This window comes from Perognathus longimembris, chromosome 28 (genome assembly GCF_023159225.1).
Source record: "Perognathus longimembris pacificus isolate PPM17 chromosome 28, ASM2315922v1, whole genome shotgun sequence".
Classification (NCBI taxonomy): Eukaryota; Metazoa; Chordata; class Mammalia; order Rodentia; family Heteromyidae; genus Perognathus; species Perognathus longimembris.
The window spans coordinates 30,922,841-30,949,866 of record NC_063188.1 but is presented as its reverse complement, the minus strand read 5'-3'; the positions used below and the strand labels follow the sequence as shown (position 1 = coordinate 30,949,866).

Sequence of the window (27,026 nt, the reverse complement as noted above, 5' to 3'; positions counted from 1 at the left end):
TTCAAAGTAGCTCTCTCCCTGAACATAGGAAGCATGTTATTTTATTGGAATGTCAAGTAGAATGTCACTCTAGGGATGGACACATTCCTGAGTATGTTCACTTTAGGTTCATAATTTAAGAAGGAAAACTGATAGACATAATTTGGAGCATGCTTTGTTCAGGTTCATGGAGCACATGCTTGAAAGGTTAAAATGGTGGCCAGGAATATTTCTCAGTATGCTCAGCTTACATTATGAATTTTTAGACCAAAAAAGGACATTTTTTTTTTTTTTTTTTTTTTTTTTTTAGCCAGTCCTGGGCCTTGGACTCAGGGCCTGAGCACTGTCCCTGGCTTCTTCCCGCTCAAGGCTAGCACTCTGCCACTTGAGTCACAGCGCCCCTTCTGGCCGTTTTCCATATATGTGGTGCTGGGGAATCCAACCAAGAGCTTCATGTGTAGGAGGCAAGTGCTCTTGCCACTAGGCCATATTCCCGGCCCCAAAAAAGGACATTTTGAATGTATAGTAATGTACAACACTTTTATTCTAAAGGTGTCTGCCTCACTTAGCAGCCACACAATAGGTTGTGTTTTGCCTAACACAGTTTAGGAAGATGGTTTCATTTACTTATTTACTTAGTGCCAGCACTAGGGAATGAACTCAAGGGTGTTCTCCCTTAACTTTTTCTCTCAAGGTTAGACCTTTACAGCTTGAGCTACTGCTCTACTTCTGGACTTTTGCTGGTTAAGTTGAGATAAGATTCTCAAAGACTTTCTTGCCCTGAGTGGCTTTGAATTGTGATCCTCGGATTTTAAACTTCCTGAATAGCTAAGCCACAGGTAACTAGGATTTTTTTTGTTTGTTGTTTTTGGTCCTCGGGCTCATACTCTTGGCCTAGATGCTGTTCCTGAGCTTTTGTGATCAAGGCTAGAGCTCTACCACTTAAGCCACAGCACCACTTCCCACTTAACTTCTGTGGTTAATTGGACATAAGAGTTCCACAGACTTTCCTGTCTTGGCTGGCTTCAAACAACAGTCCTCAGTTCTCACCCATCTGAGTAGCTAGGATTATAGATGTGAACAACCAGCACCTGACAGGTCCAGGAATCTTGATGTTTCTCCTTCTCCAACAGCAAGGCCCACGGCCTGGGCTGAGCCTCCGTGTCTGGGCCACATAGCAGGAACTATTGAAAGTAAAATGAACTGCTTATTACAACTAGCACATCATTTCTAGGGACCATTCTTTTCTGAATACTTTGTTACTACATATCTCCTATGATGGAGAACACACAAGTCCATCCACAAAAAAGGACATATTTACAGTGTCTCGTAGAACAAGTGTTTTCTTGATGTTCTGCCATCTGGCAGATTACAAAGTAATCTACGGTATTTTAAAAAAGTGAATTCAAGGGGCTGGGAATATGGCCTAGTGGTAAAGAGCTCACCTCGTATACATGAAGCCCTGGGTTTGATTCCCCAGCACCACATATATAGAAAAAGCCAGAAGTGGCGCTGTGGCTCAAGTGGCAGAGTGCTAGCCTTGAGCAAAAAGAAGCCAGGGACAGTGCTCAGGCCCTGAGTTCAAGGCCCAGGACTGGCCAAAAAAAAAAAAAAGAAAAAGAAAAAGAAAAAGCCAGAAGTGGCGCTGTGGCTCAAGTGGTAGAGTGCTAGCCTTTTGCAAAAAGAAGCTCAGGGACAGTGCCCGAACCCTGAGATCAAGCCCTAGGACTGGAAAAAAAAAGAATTAAGACCATAAAATACTCTTAAAGGATAAGAAAATAAAAATAAAATCATACTGTTTATCTTATCATTTTTTGCTCAGTAAATATTATCATAATATCAGACAATATTCCAGGAACTAGGGATCTTAAATAGATAGGAATGGTAACAGTGTATAAAAAATATGTATGATAGCTGTCTTCAAAACCAGCAAGAACATGTTTAGCTTTTTCTAGTGCCTCCTTAAGGATACTCTTGATTAAGTCAGTCCTATCAAGAATAATACTACTTTGTTTATCTCAAAAGCAACTGTTTAAATGGTGCTGTGTTTCAAGTGGCAGAGTGCTAGCCTTGAGCTGCAAAGCTCAAGGACAGTGCCTAAGCAGAGAGATCAAGCCCCAAGAGCCCCCCCCCCCCAAAAAAAAACCAGCAAAAAGAACACACAGACACAGCAACTGTTTAGGGATATAACTGATAACTGTAGCTATGTAATCTCTTTTGCCATTAATCCACAGGACCTAGCCATGATCAAGTCGAATGTATTTGTATTTCTAAGACTCTATACTTATACTTCTGAACAGTGGACAACAGATTGCAGGATGTAAGTTCTCCTTCATAGTCCATTAGTTCAAATGTGTCTCAGTAATTCACTAGTAGGAATTGTTTTATTCTATTTCCATTATTCGACCTACCAGTTTCTCTACCATGTGTGTGCACGCACGTGCATGCACACACATACGTGCATGTGTGTGTCTGTGACTGTGTCTGTTCTCAGGCTGAAAGCTAAATTTCCAAAAGAAGTAAATCAAATATGGCCATTTAAAAACTGAATATATTATGCTAGGCTGCTGCATCTTCATGAAGGTGAAGAACAAAGCAGTTGGAATCAATAAAACTGGCTGAACACTTGGGCTTTTAAAAGACCCTGCACTATTTTCTGGCTGACCTATCCCTTAGTATAATGTAATACTTAATTAGAGAGGCAGTTGAGTTATATAGATTTATATAACCTTGACATATACTAATCATAACCATAATGTTTTACACAGTATTTATTATTTTACTCAGCTTGAAATGTGCAGATCACACTCTTAAATGGAATCTCATATTAGATGTGTTTTTTTTTCAAAATTGATTGGGTTAGTAGAATATAACTACAATGTTTCCTAGCAACGACAGCATTGCCTGATTTATGAACACCACCACTAGTCTGCAGAATCACACAAAGCAGTCTCGATGAAATTTAAGGTGACAGGAACACCATATTGTTTTTTTTTTGTTGTTGTTGTTTTCTTTTTTTTTGGCCAGTCCTGGGGCTTGGACTCAGGGCCTGAGCACTGTCCCTGGCTTCTTTTGCTCAAGGCTAGCACTCTGCCACTTGAGCCACAGCGCCACTTCTGGCCGTTTTCTGTATATGTGATGCTGGGGAATTGAACCCAGGGCCTCATGTATACGAGGCAAACACTCTTGCCACTAGGCCATAACACCAGCTCCGAACACCATATTGTTGAATACCACCTTGAGGGCCAAGGAAACGAATTCTCCCAATCATCTCTTCATCATGGGCAATTGTTATGTATGACTCTTTCGTGCAATTTTTTGTGAGTTTTTTCAACCAGAAACTAGAAACATATATCTTTTAGAGTTTTTTTTCAATTTGCAAAGAAGACAACCAATGCTTTGAAAACAATATAGTCAAGAGAAAGTATTAGGATATAATACCTTTAGCTCATACCTTTAGTTCATACCATTAGTTCATCACTGTTTACAGAAAGTGCCTGGTGAAATCTTGCATTACATCACAAAGCATATTGGTTGTGCTGTGTGTGGACAGAGATATACTTATGTATGCCAATATTATCCTAGCCACGTTGCCTGGATGCAGTAATAAGTTAGAACCTGGGGTCACAAAAATAAGTAAGCTCTGATTTCTGCTTTAGAGAAGTTTGTAATCTAATGGGAAACTTATAGATACAACAAATTAATTACTATACACAGCATTTAGTGTAGATATGTACAAAGTGCTACAGGATAAGAAAGGAATGAGGGCTGGGAATATGGCCTACTGGCAAGAATGCTCTCCTCATATACATGAAGCCCTGGGTTTGATTCCTCAGCACCACACATATAGAAAAGGCCAGAAGTGGCGCTGTGGCTCAAGTGGCAGAGTGCTAGCCTTGAGCAAAAAGAAGCCAGGGACAGTGCTCAGACCCTGAGTTCAAGGCCCAGGACTGGCCAAAAAAAGAAAGGAATGATTTTGATGAAATAGAGCTAATGAAAGTTGTATGAGAAAAGTCTGAAGATGCCATTTTAGAAGAAACTAAAAATCTTATCAAGCAGATCCAGTACCTGTGTCCCACACATTTAATCCTAGCTACTCAGGAGAGTGAGACATGGATGATCACCAGTTGAAGTCAGCTCAGGAAGGAAAGTCTGCAAGATTCTACCTTACGGTAACAAGTGATATGCTGTACTGCAAAAGTGGCAGCCAAGCTCAGAGATGCTCTAAGTTCAAGCCCCAGTACTATCACAATAAAATAAAATAAAATTACTAACCAGAAAGAAAGAACAACTTAAGTGAAATATATGAACATCATCTCTTACATTACAAGTAAAATAAAAATATACATTTTCTTTCATTGGAATTACATTTTCCTTGACCTCTTTAGATAGAATGGATAATTTAATTTTCTACTTAGTAGATGCATCAGTCAAATGCTTTTACATCTTGAATGTAGAATTACGTAGATACATATTCCAACCAAAACTTAGCCATAGCTATAATTAAGATTTTATGAGATGTTTCAATGACTATAGACAGCATGATGTTTAAATCTTTCTGTATGCCATATACCCAAACATGTTACTCTAGAAATAAATACAGATTTTACGTGCTAATTAAAAATAAATTTTAATTTTTTTATTGTAAAGATGTTAAGCCAAGTGCCAGTGGCTCATACCTGTAATCCTAATTACTCCGGAGCCTGAGATCTGAAGATCTCAGTTAGAAGCCAGCCCAAGCATTAAAGTCCCTGTGAGACTCTTACCTCCAATAAACCACTCAAAAACTATAAGTTGGGCTGGGAATGTGGCCTAGTGATAGAGTGTTTGCCTCTCATACATGAAGCCCTGGGTTTGATTCCTCAGCACCACATATATAGAAAAGGCCAGAAGTGGTGCTGTGGCTCAAGTGGTAGAGTGCTAGCCTTAAGCAAAAAGAAGCCATGGATAGTGCTCAGGCCCTGAGTTGAAGCCGAGGACTGGCAAAAAACAAACAAACAAAAAAAACAAAAAAAAAACCTGGAAGTGGTGCTGTGGCTCAAAGTGGTACAGTGCTAGCCTTGAGCACAAAGAGACTTGGGAACGGTGCCTAGGCCCTGAGCTCAAGCCCGATACATGACAAAAAAAGATGTTAATTCACACATCAAGTTTTTTTTTCAGTTTTATCATTAAAATAATTATGTAAATTATTAAATGAATTTCACTAAAGTTGTTTCTTCTTCCTTTCTCTTATACTTGGTGATTCTTTGACTCTTCCAAAGTGACTTCTCTGGGCTGGGAATATGGCCTACTGGTAAAGTGCTCACCTCATATACATGAAGCCCTGGGTTCAATTCTTCAGCACCACATATATAGAAAAAGCCAAAAGTGGTGCTGTAGCTCAAGAGGTAGAGTGCTAGCCTTGAGCAAAAAACAAAGCCAGAGACAGTGCTCAGGCCCTGAGTTCAAGCCCCAGGACTGGCAAGAAACAAAACAAACAAACAAAAGTGACCGTCTCTAGCCTTCTTTATCCAATGATCATTATCTTTGTTTCATTATAATCATTCTGTTGTGTAAAACACACACTCTACATGTCTGCTTCAAGTAGGGCATAAAAGATGACTTTATTGGGTCTGAGAGTAGAGTGCTTCCCTAGCATGCATGAAGCCCTGGGTTCAATTCCTCAGTACCACCAAAACAGGAAAAGCTAGAACTGGCACTGTGGTTCGAGTGGTAGAGTACTAACCTTGAACAAAAGAAGCTCAGGGACATTTCCCAGGCCCTGAATTCAAGCCTCTAGACTGGCAAAAAAAGATGACTTTTCTGAAATTAATGTCTAGAAACATTTGTTCTACATACTTTGGGTTTTAAGACAGTCCTTCTAAAGTGTAGCTTAAGTTTCATACCTAGAGTCGTTCTTAAAAATGCTTCTGCTTAGTGAATAAGAATATGGAGATTGGGCTGGGGATATAGCCTAGTGGCAAGAGTGCCTGCCTCGGATACACGAGGCCCTAGGTTCGATTCCCCAGCACCACATACACAGAAAATGGCCAGAAGCGGCGCTGTGGCTCAAGTGGCAGAGTGCTAGCCTTGAGCGGGAAGAAGCCAGGGACAGTGCTCAGGCCCTGAGTCCAAAGCCCAGGACTGGCCAAAAAAAAAAAAAAAAAAAAAAAAGAATATGGAGATTAACACAATACTTACAAACACTATTCTAGGGAATTTAGCCCAAAGGTTTAGCTATTGTTTTCTGGAGCATTGTTTCTACAATGAGAAGCAATTGTCTATTAAATGCCTAAGAAAGTTTGTAAATAGGATTATGTATACAAGCAGGTATTTCAAATCCAGGTTATAGTTATTAACATAGAGGAAAGGTATTTCTTCGGTGTATCCAATCACTAAAGGCCATGTGAATTAAATTACTAAAAGGCAGATTGTCAAGAGAAAAACAGTTTGTTTAAATTTTCAATGTACACATATATGGGAGTGTTCAGTAAGGAGAGACTCATAAGATAGACTACACGATTGTTAACTAAGGAAAAAGAAAAGAGAAAGGCTTTTATAGGGAGAACAACTGGTATTTTTTTTTCCAGTTCTGAGGCTTGGACTCAAGGCCTGAGCACTGTCCTTGACTTCTTTTTGCTCATGGCTAGCACTCTACCTCTTGAGCCACAGCACCACTTCTAGCTTTTTCTATATATGTGGTGCTGAGCAATCAAATCCAGGGCTTCATGTATAGGAGGCAAGCACTCTACCACTAGGCCAGCCCCAAATGGGTATTTTTTAGGAGGCACAAATGGCTTTCTAGAAGGAAAATGGAAGAAAAGTTTGTGATGTTTGTTTATTCAGGTGCAAGTAGCCCTTTAAGTTCATGGCCATGAAACTTTCTCAGAGGACAGATTTATAATAGGTTTAGTCTTAGTCTCTCTCTTGACAGGACCCCAAAGAAAGAGTTTGTAACAGTACTGACTTCTCAGTTTTCTCTGTTTTTAGACAGATAAGAGAGGCTCCAAGGAGACTTCTTACTGTTCTGTTCAATCTCAAATATCTTCAGCATAAAATAATATTTAAAAAATTTGAAGAGGAAACCATTTTGTAATGGAGTCCATTCAGGTATTAAAAATCAGGGCATTATCAGGACAATTATATCTCAGAAAATCTGGAAACATTTCTGACCAGGTATTTTTGCTCTAAAAGAGTTAGGCAAACAGGGAAAATATACATTTAAATACGTGGGCATGACATATTGTGTATCAGATTCAAGCAAGAAGTAAGTTCAACATAAACTATTTTGAGAGCAGTCATAATTTCCTGTCCCTCGCTTAAACAATATTGGTATCCAGCACATATTCTTATCCTTAGACTAGGACTAGGCATAAAATTTAGCTTCTCCAGTAAATCCTTGCTCTTGGAAGATAAGTCAACTAAAGTTTACTTCAAGAAATTCAAAGGGAATACCAAATTCGAGAGACACAGGGTAAAAAAAGAGAAATAACTACAAAAGCAATACTTGCAAAACTGTTTGGTGTAAGTGAACTGAACACCTGGGGGGGGGAGGGAAAGGGGGGGAGGGAGGGGGGCATGAGGGACAAGGCAACAAACAGTACAAGAAATGTATCCAATGCCCAACGTATGATACTGTAACCTCTCTGTACGTCAGTTTGATAATAAAAATTTGAGAAAAAAAAAGATCATCATCTTTGCTGTGTTTACCAATCCCAAGTTATTAGATCATAAATTCTGCCAAATCTATGCCAAAGTCAATTCCCTGCCTTAAAACCACCTACATGAGTCTCTACCCCCAGAAACATCAGATAAACACCCTTTCTTAATTTCTTCATTTTACAACAACACTAGGATTGCCATGGTGTTTTATTCTTTTGCCAGAGAATGTCTAATAAATTTAGTATCACTTGACCAAGAGATTGTCCTAGTATATGTAAAAACAGTGCTGAAACATTTGGGGGGGAACAAAGGGCTAATAGGTATCCTTATTGTGATGCTGTCAAATAGACCTCTAGAGGTTATTTGCTTTTATTTAACTGTCTTTGACCATTTTATAATTATACGTGTTTAAAAGAAATGGATTATAATGTAAATTAGTTTTACTCATAAGGATGTAAATATATTTTCGTGCATTGTGATACAGTCAACTGAACAAGATGGTTACATTACATTTTATTTCCTTGTAAGAATGGATCAGTTTAGCATCCACTAGGAAATTTGTTTCCCTATATAAGTCTGATTTTTGGATTCTCTTTTAAATGAGCCAGTTTTAACATTGTTGTAGTTTGAATACAGCTTAAACATATCCCCAACAGTTCATGTTTTTAGAGCTTGGTCCCTTGTGTGGCATTGCCAAAAATGGATAGGCATTGTTTGATATATAGGGTCCTGCAGAAAGTCTTTAAAGATAGCTCTCAAAATATGCCTGAGATTTTGTGAGAGGGAGAATTTTATTTGTCTACTTCTTTCTTGGTAGTGGAGAGCAAGTTTTTATTTATTTATTTACGGTCAACCTGATGTACAGAGTGATTACAGTTTCAAATGTAAGGCAGTGAGTACTTTCCTTATCCAACTTGTTACCTCCTCCCTCATTTTTCTCCCACCTTTCCCCCTCCCCATTCTCCATTTCCCTCCCCTCTCCCCATGAGTTGTACAGTTGGTTTACAGCATATAGTTTTATAAGTATTGCATTAGTTCATCTTTTATCCTTTGTCTCTCCATTTTGATATACCCCTTCCCTTCCCTAGTTCCAAAAAATGTATATACAATACCCAGGGTACCAAAACCAGTAAGAGTAACATCAGGGGTAAAACTATGGGGAAGAAAGACAAAAGAATATGGCATAATTTCACATGGCACATTGAAAATAATAATGATAAACAACTTATTTCCATTAACTTGGAGTTCATTTTACTTAGCACCAACATATGTGTTCATATTACTAGCTATTGAGCCACTGTCATCTTCTGCTAGGATTATTCTAGAAAGAGATCAAGTTTTTAAAAGAACAAGCACAAACCCTGAGTTGCTCTCTGGCTTTGTGCTTTCAGGTGTGATATGTTCTTCTCAGATGCACTCCAGACATTGAGTAGCCATCTGCCCTTGAGCCCTTATCAGAGACCAAAACAATAGGGCTGCCTGATCTTAGACCATAAAACTCCAGAATTATAAGTTAAATAAATTTAGTTTCTTGGTAAAGTTAGCCTGCCTCAGGTAATTCATTAACATAATGAAAAACAAACTAACACATGCATCTTGTTCTTTTATTAATGGTTGTGTTAAACATTTTATGCATGTTTATATTTATATACATTATGATTTTTACTGTTTTGAAAGTTTCCCTTAATACTGATGGTCTTTGGAGGACAGTGAATCTGACAATGGAACATGAAAAAGAATGATGTGGATAAAAACCTAGGTTAGCCAGGTGCTAGTGGATGACACTCCCAATCCTAGCTATTGAGGAGGCTGTGATCCAGAGGATTGCTGTTCAAAGCTGGCCTAGGCAGAAAAGTTTGTGAAACTTTATCTTCAATTAAACAGGAAAATGCTGGAGTGAAGACAAAGCTCAAATAATAGAGTGACAGCTGTAAAATGAGTGAAAATATGAGATACCTGAGTTCAGGAAAAGTAAGGCATTGTGGCTCATAATTATACTCCCAGAGTTCTACAGAGTGAGGCAGGAGGATCATGAATTTGAGGCCAGACATGGCTGCAGAACACAACTTTGTCTCTAAATATAAAAGCTAGCTGGGTGCCAGTGGCTATCCAGAAGGCTGAGATCTGGAGGCTTGAGGTTTGAACCTAGCTCAGGTTTAAGAGAGACCCTATCTCCAAAAATTACCAGCAAGACGCTGAGCTGTAGGTGTGGTTCATATGGTAGAGTATTAACTGAGAAAGAAAGTATGAGGCACTGACTTCAAAATCCTAGTACTAGCAGAAGGAAGAAAAGGAAGGAAGGGAGGGAGGGAAGGAGGGAAGGAGGGAAGGAGGGAGGGAGGGAGGGAAGGAGGGAGGGAGGGAGGGAGGGAGGGAAAAGAAAAAGAAAGAGAAAGAAGGAAGGAAAGGAAGGAAGGAAGGAAGGAAGGAAGGAAGGAAGGAAGGAAGGAAGGAAGGAAGGAAGGAAGGAAGGAAGGAAGGAAGGAAGGCAGGGAGGGAGGGAGGGAGGGAGGGAGGGAGGGAGGGAGGGAGGGAGGGTAAACAGCTGGGTGAAAAAGAATATTATGTCGTTCTAGTGCATTTTTAAGTGCATTGAACAAGGGAGATAAGAAAGAATTGCTGGTGTCAAACCCTCCTCCAACTTCAAGAAACTTGGAGATTGGTGACAGTTGCTTTTTTTTTTATTTTTTTTTATTTATTTATTTTTTTTTTGGCCAGTCCTGGGCCTTGGACTCAGGGCCTGAGCACTGTCCCTGGCTTCTTCCCGCTCAAGGCTAGCACTCCGCCACTTGAGCCACAGCGCCGCTTCTGGCCGTTTTCTGTATATGTGGTGCTGGGGAATCGAACCTAGGGCCTCGTGTATCCGAGGCAGGCACTCTTGCCACTAGGCTATATCCCCAGCCCCGGCAGTTGCTTTTGAATGGGAACAAGACTCAATTACATGCCTTAGACTTGAAATTCATTATCAGGTTCACTAAAGTACGGTGCTAGGCAGATCAATGTGAGTCCCACTTCCAGGCCAATACCTATAGACTGAGGTGGTGTTGGAATTCTGCTAGCCAACTGGCTAATCACCTCCAACCCCCAGCACCCCCAAATTTGAGCAGCAAAACAGAAAGCAAGACCCCACCTGCTGGGGGCAGGGCACCAAAGATAGCATAGAACTTGGTCTTGGAGTTCATGTTAGGCATGCTGCAATGAGACTCAGGACCAAGACAGAGCCCATGGATGAAATCTTTTGACCTTGCCACAACATCAGGACACAAACAGTATACCCAGTGGGGCAGATTCAAGCTTTGACCTGCATCAGTTCAAGACTTAAAGTAGAACAGAGCACTCTGCCCCTTATAGTGTGCAACTCTCCACCACTATGCAATTGGGGGCGATCTTAGTTTAGTGTCAGTCTTAGTAGACAAAGGACTGGCTCTTCCACCTGTTATCCAACCCCAGGTAGCAAAGTTCCCATTAGGTCATGGCTCACAATTATACCTCTAGAATTTCACTGACACAAGGCTGAGAACAGTGCCCCCCAGTGGGATATAGTGGTACTCCTTGCCAGGCTATGGGCTCAGAATGTGACCTAATGGGTGGCCACACATGTGGCATAGAGCCTGGTTATTCTGCCAAGCTCTGGATGACCACAGAGTACAACTCTCAAGGTAGAGAATTGAGGAAATGTGCAACCCTTTTTAGTGTGTCTTCAAACTGATGTTGAACAGCACAGTGGATTTGGAACAAATCTAAGTTCAGATCGCCCCCTAGTGCTTATACAGTAGCAACACACCAACCGCAGATGTATGGCAATTCTGAACCAGAAAATAAGTACTCTGTGTCTTGTATATATGTTTATCTGATTTGAGGAAGGGAAGAGGAATAACAAAATGGTGAGAAAAAGGACAAAGTGTGAACTAATGCAACAGCGATACTCACAAGACAAGATGTTGGAAATGAACTTTACAACTTGTGGTGGGGGGGAGTCAAGTGGGAGGGAAAGTAGGAAAATCGGGGGATAGGGTAACACTGTTCAACAAGAAATGTACTCATTGCCTGGGGCCAGTGGCTCACACATGCAATCCTACCTACTCAGGAGGTTGAGATGTAAGGATCATGGTTCAAAGAGCCCACACAGGAAAGTCCAATTAACCACCCAAAAAACGGTAGTGGTGCTGTTGGTCGAGTCGTAGAGTGCTAGCCTTGAGCTGAAGAGCTCAGGGACAGCTCCCAGGCCCAAAGTTCAAGCCCCATGACCGACAAGAAAAAGAAAGAAAAGAAAACATGTAACTATAACTCTTCTGCACATCACCTTTACAATAAAATAAAACAAAATTGTTAAGAGAGCAAGATAAGAAAAAGGGAAAAAAACCTGCTTTGAATTTGTGGAAAGACAGAATAGGAAGACAAAGTCAGATTGGCAAGACTGGAAAAAAAAATGCCTACTCTTTCAATACCCAGATGCCACAACATACCAATAAGTATCAAGAACTTTCAGGAAAATATGCTCTTTTTTTTTTTTTGTCTGTCATAAACCCTGGGCCTGGGTACTGTCCCTGAGCTCTCCAACTCAAGCCCAGTGCTTTAACTCTTCAGCGATAGAGCCACTTCCCGTTTTTTTGGTGGTTAACTGGAGATAAGAGTCTCACAGATTTTCCTGCCTAGGCTGGCTTTGAACCGCGATCCTCAGATCTTAGCCTCCTGAGTAGCTAGGATTACAGGCATGAGTCACTGGTGCCCGGTGAAAATATGCTCTTATTTTGTGGTCAAAATAAGGCAACATAAACTAACCGGAGAGAATCTACTATGTGCAAACTCTTCTAAGGGTCTCTGAAACAAAATGAGATTTAGGAGAGCATAGAAGAATACTGTAAAAGAGAAACCGAACACACAGGGAAGAAATGTTTTAAAATAAAACAGAAACCCTTGCTTTAATGAGACACACAAAGTGAAAACTAAAATATGATACAAGGTATCAGAATAGATGAAACAGAAGAAACCATTTGTGAACTTGAGGAGAGGCTATATGAAAACATGCAGTTAGGGCTATGGGTATGCTTCAGTAGTAGAGAGCTTTGCTATTATTGATGAGACCCTGATCTTCAGGAGCACAAAGGAAGGAGGGGGGTAGGAGGAGGAGGGGATAAAGGAAGGACAGAAGGAAGGAAGGAGAGATGAAAGGAAAGGAAAAGTAGAAAAGGAAGGAGAAGGAAAGGAGAGAAGAAAATAAAAAGGGAAAATCAAAAGGGAAAATTTTTAGTAAGGCAGAATTGAAGGGCTGCAGGTATAGTTCAAATGGTATCTAGCAGGCATGATGCCCTGGGTTTGATCTCCAGCACAGGAAACAAAAGAAATAAAGAAAGCCTGTGGGCACATTAACACACAGCATTAAAAGAGTAAATATTCAGTTTATTTGGTATCCAAGAGTCATTGAGGGATCACACTTCCATTCACTTTATGATCTATGCCTCACAGGGCCCTAGGCCAACTGTTTTGCAGAAAGGCTGTTTGCCTAGAATTCCTATAGCACACAAGACATAGTTATATCCCCTAGTAGATAGGAACTGACCCCAACAATAAACTTTGGTAATAAAGACAAAAAAAGTCATTGAGATTATAACAGAAAGTTTCCAAAAGCTAAAATGAATAAAAATATCCAGATACAGGAAGGTCACCAAGTCAGATTCAACTCTCCTAATACCACCCCAAGATATATTATAATAAAAAAATTCAAAGATGTAAAATGAAGAACTGCATTCTCAAGACAGCAAGAAAAAAAGAAAAGTAATATCTACCTAAAAGTGTACCTATTCACCTGACAGTCAGCATAGCAACAGAAATAACAGGCATGGACAAAGTAGGCTGAGGTTTTTTAACAGTACCTAAGAGGGAATAGAAAAAAAGAACTTTGATCAGAGGTTGAAAGACTTTTTAAAGATATAATAATCAAAACAGACACAAATATCATTGGAGTAGAACAGAAAGTAACCGGAGTAAACCAGCATATCTATAGCAAGCTATTTTTTTTTACAAAGTTACTAAAAATATACATTGTAGAAAGGATCACATTTTCAGTAGTGTTGGGAAAATCCCTTTGACAAAGAAGAATGTTGCTAAACCCCAAACTCTCACCAGGAACAATGTATTAAAGACTTAATTGTAAGATCTAAAACTATGAAAATACTAGAAGAAAATACTTCAAAACATTGGAATGAGCAAAGAGTTTTTAGAAAACACCTCCAAAAGACAGGAATCCAAAAGCAAAAATATAGAAATGGGATTATATTAAACTAAGAAGTTGTATTACAGGAAAAGAAACAATTATCAGAATAAAGAAACAGCCTACAGAATGGGAGAAAATGTTTGCAAACTATATATCTGATGAGGAGATAGACAGACAGCCAGGACAGACAGATAAGATAGATGTGCTGAAAACAATCACTTTAGGAATATATCAAATGCAGATGATAATTCTAGGTGTCTGCAATTGGGTGTAACTCATCCAGACAATAATTAATGACTCTCCTGGTTGGACCATATTTTATTTTATTTTATTTTATTTTTATTTTTGGCCAGTCCTGGGGCTTGGATTCAGGGCATGAGCACTGTCCCTGGCATCTTTTTGCTCAATGCTAGCACTCTGCCACTTGAGCCACAGTGCCATTTCTGGTCATTTTCTGGATATGTGGTGCTGGGGAATCGAACACAGGGCCTCATGTATACAAGGCAAGCATTCTTGCCACTAGGCCATATCCCCAGCCCTGGACCTTATTTTAAATAGCAAGACTCAACAGACATACAACCTAAGCCACTGTGCACTTTTATCACACTTAAATTTATACAATTTATGTATTCACTAACTACACTTATCTGATGTTTATCATAGTAGACAGTGCACATATAAGTCTTTTGTATAAAGGACCATCTATTTTAGCACTTCAGGCCCTGCTGTTTGAGCATTTCAGACACTTCCTTTTTTCATCTTCCTATTTCTTTTTTCATGTAAGTCTTTTTAATGGGGTTCTTATTTGGGAATCAAATGTTTGAGCACAGACATTAACATCAAAGCATGAGAATGGACACTATACAGATCAACAGCAATGTTTGATTCCATTATTCTAGGGAATGGAGAAACAACTACATTCATTAACAGAGGGATCAAATTTCTCCTCATTCATGCAAACATTAGTTGTTTTCCATTTATTTGGCTATAGCTACCTACTGAGTACACAGTGGTATCAAACTCTGATTTTGAGTAGTAATTCTCTAATGACTAATGATACTGGTAACCTTTGTAAATATATTGCCTGTATGCATATTCTTTATGTTAGTTTGTACTAGGGATTGAATAAAAGGTCTTGTACATCCATTTGTATGTCTTTTTTGAAGAAATATCTATTCAAATCCTTTGCCTATTTTCATGTTATTTGTTTTTACTGTTGTGATTTAGGAGGGCTTTATATGCTCTGGAAACTTGTTCTCTATATTTGCAAATGTTTTTAACTTGTTTTATAATTACTAATTTTTGAATGTTTTACAATGAACCTAAGACTATGGCAATAAATACACATTAATTGAAACCAAATTTGGGTATGCTCAAAATCAGGGGCCTGTAAGAGAAGACCACTTTTTTTTAGATTAAATTTTTCTTTTGTCTCTCATCTGTTTGCTATTTTCTGGGATTGGAAGCAATGTGTACTAAAAAACAAACTTGGGCTGGGAATATGGCCTAGTGGCAAGAGCGCTTGCCTGGTATACATGAAGCCCTGGGTTCAATTCCCCAGCACCACATATATAGAGAATGGCCAGAAGTGGCACTGTGGCTCAAGTGGCAGAGTGTGAGCCTTGAGCAAAAAGAAGCCAGGGACAGTGCTCAGGCCCTGAGTCCAAGACCCAGGACTGGCCAAAAAAAAAAAAAAAGAAAAAAACAAACGTCTGCTCTTACCTCATTTATCTACTGGCCTACTGAACTCTGCTTGGTAATAACAATGAATTCTCTGTGAGCAGAGAGCTCTGTGAGCCAGTGGCTCACACCTTTAATACTAGCTACTCAGGAAGGTGAGATCTGAGGATCACAGTTTGAAGCCAGCCAGAGCTTATCTCCAATTAACAAAAAAAAACAAAGAAAGAAAGAGAGAAAGACAAAAACAGAGAGAGAGAGAGAGAGACAGACAGACAGACAGACAGACACAGAGACAGAGACAGAGAGACAGAAGAAAAAAAGGAAGAAGGAAGGGAGGAAGGAAGGAAGGAAGGAAGCTGGAAGTGGAGATATGGATGAAGTGGTAGAACACTAGCCTTGAGCAAAAAGCTCAGGAACAGCATCCAGGCCAGGAATTCAAGCACCAAAACAGGCACACACACACACACACACACACACACACACAAAAAAAAAAAAAAACCTCTCAATATGAAAATGAAGATGAAGAAGGGCAAGTAAAATGTAAGCATTTACAATATAAAAGATAACACCTACTACATACTAAATAGTGGCCAGGGAACATTGTCATCATTTTCACTCTAGCAATTAGGAAATTAAAATTCATATTTAATAATGAGAGGCAATACAGCTGATGAATGGTGGTAAGGTGAATTCAAGTCTGTCTTTAAAGCTCATTTTTCTCTATGTGACAGTATTAGTCATTATGATGAAATTTCTTCACTGAATCAGAAATTGGACTAAGTGACTTTATTTTCATTTTTAGATATTAAATGACATACTAACATAAAGAAGCATTGAGCTTGGTGTCCATGGTGATTTTTATAGGTTATAGACATCTAAAGACAAGAATCTTGCTAACTTTGAATAATATTAAGAGCAGCAACATATATATATATATATATATATATGGGAAATTAGTAACTGTGATGGCTATATATCAAAAATTGAGATTAAGCACACAAAAAGCAGAGATATATGATAATCACTATTTTTGGAGCTTTATCATTGTTTATGCAATAATAAACATAAAATTTATACTTACTGTACTCAGTATGAACTTGTTTTAGTGATATAATTTATATTGTTGAATGCAGATTTCACAGAATTAATGCAACATACTCTAATTTCATGAGAAAATCACATGCCACATCTAAGTGAATGAGGTAAACAAATTACAGCATGAAAATAAATTTATTTCAGCGAATTATTTTTTTAAAAAATCACTACAAAGGGTGGAAAAAATCACTACATAAATAATTACCTTTATATCATCGGCATAAATGAAATGGGTATATTAATGCCTAGTTAAATCATAACATGGAAGGCTTTCCAAAAGTCTAGAAAATACAGATTGTATTGTCACCCAAACTATATCAGAAGCAATAAGTCCTTTTATACTGAGAGTAAACAAGAGGGGGTAAGTGAATCATTCTTTATGAAACAGAGCATATTCCTGTAATTTTACCTAATGACAGCATATTCTAAAACATCTCAAATTTAGTGAATAAACCAGAAAAATATAATGTTGGATGAATCATTTCATATATTTAGTGCTTTTACTTGCTACCAATGTAGTGAATCTTTCCTTTAACTTGCATCATTTGAATGCTCTGATAGATGCATACTTCCTTTGGCAAAGGCATTACGAAATGTGTAATTATTGGTACTACAATTATTGGTACTACAAGATATAAAGTATCTTTTGGGAATTAATTCTTTACCAGCGCAGATTTTGTTTCCATTGAAGGATTTATGCCATAATTAGAAAAATAATAGCCAAATCCTAACGGGAAAATGGTGCCTTAATTGGTATTCATTTCTGTCAGACAAGTCCAAGGAAAAAATTCAGAGCTTTTTAAAGTTAAATTGTTAACCATGGAATTAACTAAATTATATTCTCATTCAAATATCAAAATTGACTGACCCATTTAATCACTTTTTTTGCCAGTCTTGGGGCGTGAACTCAGGGCCTGGGCACTAATCCCTGATCTTCTTTTACTCAAGGCTAGCACTCTATCACTTGAACCATCTTTTTCTGTTGTAAAATATCTCAACCTCAAATAGTAGAATTTATGTTTTGGGGGTTTCTTAACAGAAACACTTAGACCAATAGCAAATGAGCCAGTAGAAATACATGCCTAAAGCATTAAGATACTTGAATCTTTCAGTTGTATGATTAAAAAAAGTTTTTTACTGCTTAGCCATCTCCAGTTTGTGATAGCATAAAATCCATATATTAAATTAGTTGAGATGATTTATTGAGCATAATTTACCTGATGAGCTGGAACTTTTTTAAGTCAAAGAATAGTTTAAAAGAATCAAAACGTAAATTCTAAATACCAGTGTGTACATTGTACACATTTGAATGACTCATAAGAATGAAATTTTTTTCACATATATAAAGATCACACTACCTTTTCTTATCAAAAGAGGTTCAAGAAGAATCCTGATTCCAAACTGCATCTGTGACTGCGATTTTAAATAGACTGCATTTCAAATGTGCAACAATGTCACTGGTAATAAAGTTTTGTAATGGGTACTCATCCTATCATTTCACTACAAATAGGATAGAAAGCAAGATGAACTGATAATTTATTTTAAAATCAAATGGAGGATGTCAACATCTATATGAGCTCTCCTCAATCATCTGCTGCCATTTTTAGCAAGTATTCCTTATCAGTCTTGAAGAGTCTCCACCCTTCTTCACTGGACAGATCAGAAGCCCTTCTCCTATAGAAGTTGATAGATGGTTTATTCCATGTTGCCACCAAGAAGTGCATACTGCTGCAGCCACACTTTATGGCAATCTGGCTTAGATTCTTTAAAACATCTTATCCTATACCAAAGCCTATGTAATCAATCACTCATCATGAAGTCTTCAAGACACTAACTTGCCAATCTCTGGGTCATAGGTGAATTGGTACATGGCAAAACAATGTTGTGTTCTTCCAGAGTCCAGTGCTCCTTGAGCACTTCTGCACCCAGGCAGTAGTAGAAGGGATGCTCTCTGAAAGCATCCTCTACCAGGTCTTTTTCAGATAATATTACTTGGTTGTCCATGTATTAGTACTGTATTTAGCCAGTTCCTTGATCAGCCACAAATGTCACTGTAGTCAGCTTTGGTAGCTGGGTGAATCACGAATGTAGCCATTTTTTACTTCTGTTTTTCTTCCCTTAGCAGATTAGGCCCCTATACTTGAACAGCAGGTGGGGGGTGGGGGGACGGGGTGGGGGTGGGGGTGATTCCTCATTTGTCTCCTGGGAACATCCTCTTCTCAGTCAGGCTGCCATCATGACCTGGCAAAAAATCTTTCAGCAGAATTGCAACTAGTAGCAATCTGACCTGAAACTTTTAGGGTAATATTCAGTCTATTTGTCTTCATGAGTCATCCAAATGTTCTGGCATCCTCAAATTTAACTTCCATGCTACAAGTCACACATGGAAGTAACCCAAAACTCCTCTGTCACATGTTTTCTAGATTTTTCAGAATCCTATGCCAGGAGCGAGTGTCCCACACTTGTAATCCTAACTACTCTGAGATCTAAGGATCATGGTCTAAAGCCAGTATACATGGGAAAGTTCACAAGACACTTATCTTCAATAAACCATTTTTAAGCCAGAATTCGAGTTGTGGCTCTAGTTGCAGAATGCTAGCCTTGAGCATAAAAGCTCAGGAACAGAACCCACGTGCTGAGTTCAAGCCCCAGGAGTGGCACACACACACACACACACACACTCACACACACACACACACACACAAATTTATGTTATATTATAGATATGGTATTCATTAAAGATTTTAAAAGCCAGCACAAGAATTTGTAGAATTCTGCTATTGTGCTATTTTTACTGTTATGGAAGTACTCTGTGCTAACTGATTGCTCCACTGAATTTTTATATCAGACTTCATTTATCCCTCCATCACTCAATCCTGCCTCAAATTATGGACTTTGCTGAGCCTTCACATTCCTATTTTTGTTTTAAAGTAATTTCTTTTTGCGAAGACTATTTTCTTTCTGTGAATCACTGTGCTAAGTGCTAATAGCAGACACGAAGATGAATGACATGTTTCAATAGGCTTAAATCGAGTAAAGAGTGCAATATCATAACAAGGTTATAGGAGATTCTTCTTTCCTCCCTTTCTTTTCTTTGTCTCCAGGAATGTGGAATAGGCACCGTATTCAGACAACTTTCCACCCACAACAAATGGAACCCTTGGGGTTGGCAGGGGCTGAGAGCAAGGGCAGATTCCTCTGTCTTGGTTTGCCCCAATAATTCCCAGATCCCTTCCTAGCATACCCCAGATGATTTTGCATAGAAGACACATTGAGGACCTGGGCATACAAGCACTCCATCCTCTCCTTATGATTGGAGATTATGCAACACACGGAGTGAGTTGCAAGTGGTGGTGCACAACGTTGTAATCAGCCCACTTAATTTCCCCATCTCTCAGACATGCAACTGGAACCACTAAGAAACAATGACAAAACCTAGCATTCCTTTCAATCAATAAGCACAAGCTAAATTAAGAAGACAGACACAAACAACAGCTGTGGGAACACATTCTCCCTTGAAAAACTACAGGGAAACAGCTTCAGACTGGCTAAGATGCCATTTTAGAAAGTGCTAGTTATATCTGTTAACCTTTTGAGTGAATTCTGAAACATCAGTGTGCTTTCCTTCATGACAAGCAATTTCTCCTACCCCAAACTGCATAGGAACATTGCACACCAGTGCAGAAGCTTTCAAATTGAGCTTTTAAGGGCATCTTAAGCAACTGTGGTGCAACAGATGTTAAGAGCTCCCTGGAAAGCACGCCATTTTATAGCCTACCAAAACGGGTACTTGCCATATTTGAGGATGATGAAAATCACAGTGTCTTGTTGGGACAAGCAGATAACTGAAATCCGTGCTACGATATCAAGCAACTCACAAAAATCATATTCTGTGACATCTCCCTCCTTGGCAAAACACCTACATTGTAACAAGGAAAGGATAAAGGAGGAGAAAATCTTTAAAAACACTTGTCCTCTCCTTTCTTCCCTTGAACACACAAATGAGAAATTGGAGTGAACTCTCTCATGTTGACCTTGCTTTCTGAGATTTGAGAAGCTTTCATAAATCCTAAGTGAAGTACTTCACCTGGGCTCTGTATATGGAGCCCCATTGCAAGAATATGGAAATCAGACATCTACTGATTATACTAAGACAATCACTTTCCCTCTCCACTCAGAGAATAATTACTTTTTTGGATAATGGATGCAACTTCAAACATGTATATCAACAACAATAGTCAGGAAAAACAACACTAAATTTCCTGGGACTACTATATTTGGTCCTATATGCCTCCTCTAAATCATTATGAGTACAGAGAAGAAAAGTACATTATCAGTCAGGTAACTAAATTTTACTCTAAAAGAAAGTTGAAGTTTTCCAAGCCTTGTTATCAGGAGGCTGAGATCTGAGGATCACGGTTCAAAGCCAGCCCAGGAAGGAAACTCCATGAGACTCTTATCTCCAATTAACCACCAGAAAACTGGAAATGGCACTGTGGCTCAAGTAATAGACCTGAAGAGCTCAAGACAGGACCCAGGACCAGAGTTCAAGCCCTACAAACAAGCAAAAAAGAAAAAAAGCTATGCTAGGCTGTAGCCCAGTAGCTAATTTTCAATTCACTAAGATGAATAGCCTTACACTTATATTATTGGTGATAAAAATCTCAGACTTTCCTTCTCTGCTGGCTTCAAACCTCTATCCTCAGATCTCAGCCTCCTGAGTAGCTAGGATTACAGACATGAGCCACTGGCACCCAGCTTCAGAAGTGATTTTTTAAGAACTCAGTATTTAGCATGTTTCTTTCACTGAAGTAGCCAATGACATGGAAGACTGTCCCTTTAAAAACCAAAGAACCAGGGCTGGGAATATGGCATAGTGGCAAGAGTGCTTGCCTCGCATACATGAAGCCCTGGGTTCAATTCTTCAGCACCACATATATAGAGAAAGCCAGAAGTGGCGCTGTGGCCCAAGTGGTTGAGTGCTAGCTTTGAGCAAAAAGAAGCCAGGGACAGTGCTCAGGTCCTGAGTTCAAGCCCCAGGACTGGCAAAAAATAAAATAAAATAAAAAGCAAAGAACCCCTTATAATTGGTTATCTGCAACATATGAGGCATTGCTTCTCACAACACAGCTTGGAGTAGCCATAATCTGAAACCTGACAGTGCTTTGCAAAATAATGTTGGTAAAAGGGGATGAAATTACTATTTAATATGACACAGAGGGCTAGTTCTTCAGTAAGGCAATGACTTTTCTACTGAACTGGATCAGGTGAGTCTCTTATCTCCAACTAACCAGCAAAAAAAATTCTGTAGAAGCACACCTCAAGTAGTAGGGTGCCAGCACTGTGCAAAAAATCTAAGTAAGAGCATTAGTCGTTAAGTTCAAGTACCAGTAATGGCACACGACACATACATCAATAAACAAAAACTACTATGGAATAATTTTAAGATATGCTTTTATATTATCTTGAATGCTCACAGCTAATAAAAACTTTCATGTCAAAAGCATTATCAGAGGGCTGGGGATATAGCCTAGTGGCAAGAGTGCCTGCCTCGGATACACGAGGCCCTAGGTTCGATTCCCCAGCACCACATATACAGAAAATGGCCAGAAGCGGCGCTGTGGCTCAAGTGGCAGAGTGCTAGCCTTGAGCGGGAAGAAGCCAGGGACAGTACTCAGGCCCTGAGTCCAAGGCCCAGGACTGGCCAAAAAAAAAAAAAGCATTATCAGAGAGAAACCTTTATAGAGCCTACAGGAAAGAGAAGCGACTAAGCCAGAAAATGCTACAGAGGTCATTTTCACACTGTGGATATAGTGTGAAGCAGAGATTGAAGAGCAAAGACCAAACAGGTGAACAGACTGAGACTGAGAGAGGAAAGACAGGTTCAGAGAGGAACCCTGGCTTGGCTCTTTTCCAAGACCTACCTGACCGGGACCAAGTACCTTGGGGAACATCATCTGTGTTCCTTTAAACAGGAGGAGATGGGAGGAAGATGCACTGAGTACCAAGAAGAAGGAAGTTCTCTCTCTCTCTCTCTCTCTCTCTCTCTCTCTCTCTCTCTCTCTCTCTGTGTGTGTGTGTGTGTGTGTGTGTGTGTGTGTGTGTTAAAGGAACACAAGTCTCCCTCCCATATGTGAAGGTATAATATACTGCTGTTCTCAGGTAATAGCATTAGACATTAGCAATTCAGAATAGGGTATAATTCCCAGGAACTTTTCACTTAACATTATTTTCATATTTTTCAAAGTCAGAAATGTTGGCCAAATACATTTCAAATGTAAATCTGAGCTAAGAGTGAGCACTAGTGGCTAAGGCCTGTAATCTTACCTATTTGGGATTTACATATAGGGAGAAATGTGCTTGTCACCCACCGTAAGTCCTAAGCAGTAATGAAACTTTAATGTGGCAAATTCCATTTCTATAGATTTCACTTTCTTATCTCTACTTTTTAAATAAATATTTCTTGATATTTGAACGTCTATCTGCCAATAAATGAACCTTGACCTAAACTTCACACCTCAAATGAAAACTGAAAATGGGAAAAAAAAATATAAAGCTACAAAACTTCTATTAAAAAACATATAGGGAAATTTTTGGTATCTAGATAAATCTTGTCAAAACTGTTACATTTGACACAAAATAACATGATTGATAAAATTAAAAATTGATAAACAGACTATAATCACATATCCAATATGGTCTTTTTTTTGGCCAATCCTGGGGCTTGGACTCAGGGCCTGAGCACTGTCCCTGGCTTCTTTTTACTTAATTATTTATTTTTTATTTATTTATTTTTTTGGCCAGTCCTGGGGCTTGGGCTCAGGGCCTGAGCACTGTCCCTGGCTTCTTTTTGCTCAAGGCTAGCACTCTGCCACTTGAGCCACAGCGCCACTTCTGGCCATTTTCTGTATATGTGGTGCTGGGGAATCGAACCCAGGGCCTCATGTATATGAGGCAGGCACTCTTGCCACTAGGCCATATCCCCAGCCCCCTGGCTTCTTTTTGCTCAAGGCTAGCACTCTGCCACTTGAGCCACAGCGCCACTTCTGGCCATTTTCTGTATATGTGGTGCTGGGGAATCGAACCCAGGGCCTCATGTATATGAGGAAGGCACTCTTGCCACTAGGCCATATCCCCAGCCTCCAATATGGTCTTATACATATATGGAATACTCAAAACTCAAAATGGTCTTGTATGTATATAGAATACTCAAAACTAAAACAAACAACCTAATTGTGAAATAAGACATAGTGGTACTTGTCTGTAATCCCAGCTACTTGAGAGTCTGAGGCAGAAGGCTCACAAGTGAGACCCCAGCTCAAAAAATGGGAAAAATATGCATAGATATTTTATCAAACAGGATCCACAGATGGACACTAAATACATGAAAAGATGATTGATATTATTAGTGATTAAACAATGTAAAAATATAATGAGATGTCACTACATACTTATCACAATGGATAATGAACAATATGATACTACTAAATAATAGTGAGAAAGCAGAAAAACTATCATTCATACATTTTTGTGGGGATATAAAAGGGTCCAACCACTATGGAAATAGTTTGGAAAATCCTTTGAAATCTAAAAATAGATGTGCCATGCTCCAACTATTGCACTTTTGGCATTTATCCCTGATAAATGAAGACATACTTTCCCACAAGAACTTATACATGAATGATCGTAGCAGTTTTATTCATAACAGTAAAAAATTGGAACCTAACCAAATGCCCTTCAATAGACAGATGATTTAATAAACTACTTGGGAGTAAAGAAGAGCGATTTATTGATACATGTAATAACTTGAATGGATCTCAAGGGCATTTTGTTGAGTGACAAAAAGCCAGTATAAAAAGTTCACATATCACATGGTTTTTTTGCATAAAATTTATGTAACAGCATAATAATTATGGAGATGGAGAATAAGAACTAGGAATAGAAGGGAAGGAGATTGGTGTGGCTACTTAGTGATGAGCAACTTGAAGGAGTTTTGTGGTGATTGTATAGTTGAGTAAGCTGATCACAGTGGCGGTTATGATAAAACTGCATACAGTCATCCCTCGCTATATTGCAGTCCATTTATTGCGGCTTCACTGTATTGCAGGTTCTTTAAAAAATAGGTAAATATGGGCTGGGAATGTGGCTTATGGGTAGAGTACATGCACAAAGCCCTGGGTTTGATTGCTCAGCACCACATGAACAGAAAGCCAGAAGTGGTGCTGTAGTTCAAGAGGTAGAGTGCCAGCCTTGAGCAAAAAGAAGCCAGGGACAGTGCTCAGGCCCTGAGTCCAAACAACTGGCAAAAAAAAATACCTAAATAGTGATCCCTCACTTATCACAGGAATTATGTTCCAGAGATTCCCGAGATAGGTGAAAATCTACAAAGTAGCAATAAGTGAACCACAATATAGAGAGGGACAACTATATAGTTCTGGGATGGGGGTGGGGGCTCTGGATCATTAATTCCTGAGATAGGTGAGGGATCACTGTAGACAAAAAGTTCATGTAAAATTGCTAAAATATGAACAAGCTCTAAGATTTATGCTAAATCTGTTTCTTAGTTTTAATATAGTTCTACAATTAGGTAAGCTATTAACATTGCAGAAAGCTGAGGGGGAATATACACAATTTCCCTGTGTATTTTTTAAATTTCTATGTAACTTTCTGTGACTCTTCAATTACTTCCAAGTAAAAAAAGAATTTTAACCTCAAGCTATAATCAAAGGATAATTAATGGTTATATTTTCCGTCTGTGAAATCTGCCTGATGGCAGAGGCTTTATATATCACAAAGAATAATTTTAACTGCATTTTATTACCTTTAACATGTCCTTAATTTTTTTGTTTATAATTTATTTATTAATTAAACAAAATTTTTTTGACAAGGTGTTGTGCAAAAGGGGTACAGTTACATAGTAGGGCAGTGTGTACATATCTTGTGATATCGTACACCCTGTTTTTCTTTCCCTTCCCTAGGTCAGGTAGACATATATACAATACACAGTGTACCAAGAACATATACAGTGGCCACATGGCCTACACCAAAGAAAATTCGCCTAGGGCTTTAAATGTAATGTCGACAGTAGACAATATGTCGACAGTAGTCTTATATGAACATACATACATAGCTTTTGAGCAATTGTGATCCACTGAGAAGTCTATTTTTGACCTTTATATGTTGAGTACTTGTTTGGTTTTAGTTACATAATGTAGGGTCGCTGACCCAAACCTGTGGGATATACCATTTGACAAGAAGTTTTTGGTTTCGCAGACCTGGTCTCTACTGTCCCCCCCTCCCCCCTCCTTAACAGTCATATATCAGATCATGCCCCTTTGTTTTCTGTGTTCTAGGCTTGTCTCGCTCAACATTATTTGTTCAAGTTCTGACCATTTCCCTGCAAATAACAATATTTCACCATTTCTATCGCTATGTAGTATTCCATTGTGTATAGGTACCATATTTTTTTGATCCATTCATCTGTGGAGGGGCATCTGGGTTGTTTCCATATTTTGGCTATTGTGAATTGTGAAGCGATAAACATGGAAGTGCAAATGTCTTTTTGATATCTTGGGACCTGTTGTTCAGGACAGATGCCTAGGAATGGTATGGCTAGGTCATAGGGTAGGTCTATGTTGAGCTTTTTGAGAAACCTGCATACTGTTCTCCAAAGTGGTTGTACTAATTTGCACTCCCACCAACAATGGAGAAGGGGTCCTTTTTCCCTGCACCCCCTCCAGCATTTGTTGTTGCCTGAGTTCAGAGTATAGGCCATTCTAACTGGAGGGAGGTGGTATCTCAGGGTTGTTTTTATTTGCATTTCCTTTACTGCCAGGGATTTTGAACATTGCCTCATATGTTTCTTTGCCATTTTTATATCTTCTCTTGTGAAGTCTCTCTTTAGCTCCTTTGCCCATTTCCTAATTGGTTTACTGGGCTTGGAGGGATTAGTTTTTTGAGTTCTCTGTAAATGACAGATATGAGGCCTTTGTCTGTTGCTGTGCTGGTAAAGATCCTTTCCCATATGGTTGGCTGTCTTTCTAGTTTGGTGGCTATGTCCTTAGCTGTGCAGAAACTTTTTATTTTGTAGTAGTCCCATTTGTCGAGTCTCTCCCCTATCTGTTGTGCCCCTGGGACTCTATTCAGGAAGTTCCTTCCTGTGCCTATAAGTTCTAGAGTCTTTCCTACTCTGTCCTTCAGTAGTTTCAAGGATTCAGGTATGATGTTGAGGTCCTTGATCCATTTTGAGTTGATCTTGGTGCATGGTGATAGGCTAGGGTGTACTTTGAGTTTTCTACATATGGCTGCCCAGTTTTCCCAGCACCAGTAGTTGAAGAGGCTCTGTTTATTCCATTGTATGTCTTTAGCTCCTTTGTCGAATATCAGGTGACTGTAAGAGTGCGGTTTTATTTCTGGA

At 39.0% G+C, this 27,026-nt stretch overlaps 1 pseudogene; it reads right to left on the bottom strand.

Annotated features, from left to right (window-relative positions):
• Positions 1–18,192: 18,192 nt before the first annotated feature.
• Positions 18,193–18,704, bottom strand: LOC125344016 (annotated as a pseudogene).
• Positions 18,705–27,026: the final 8,322 nt, after the last annotated feature.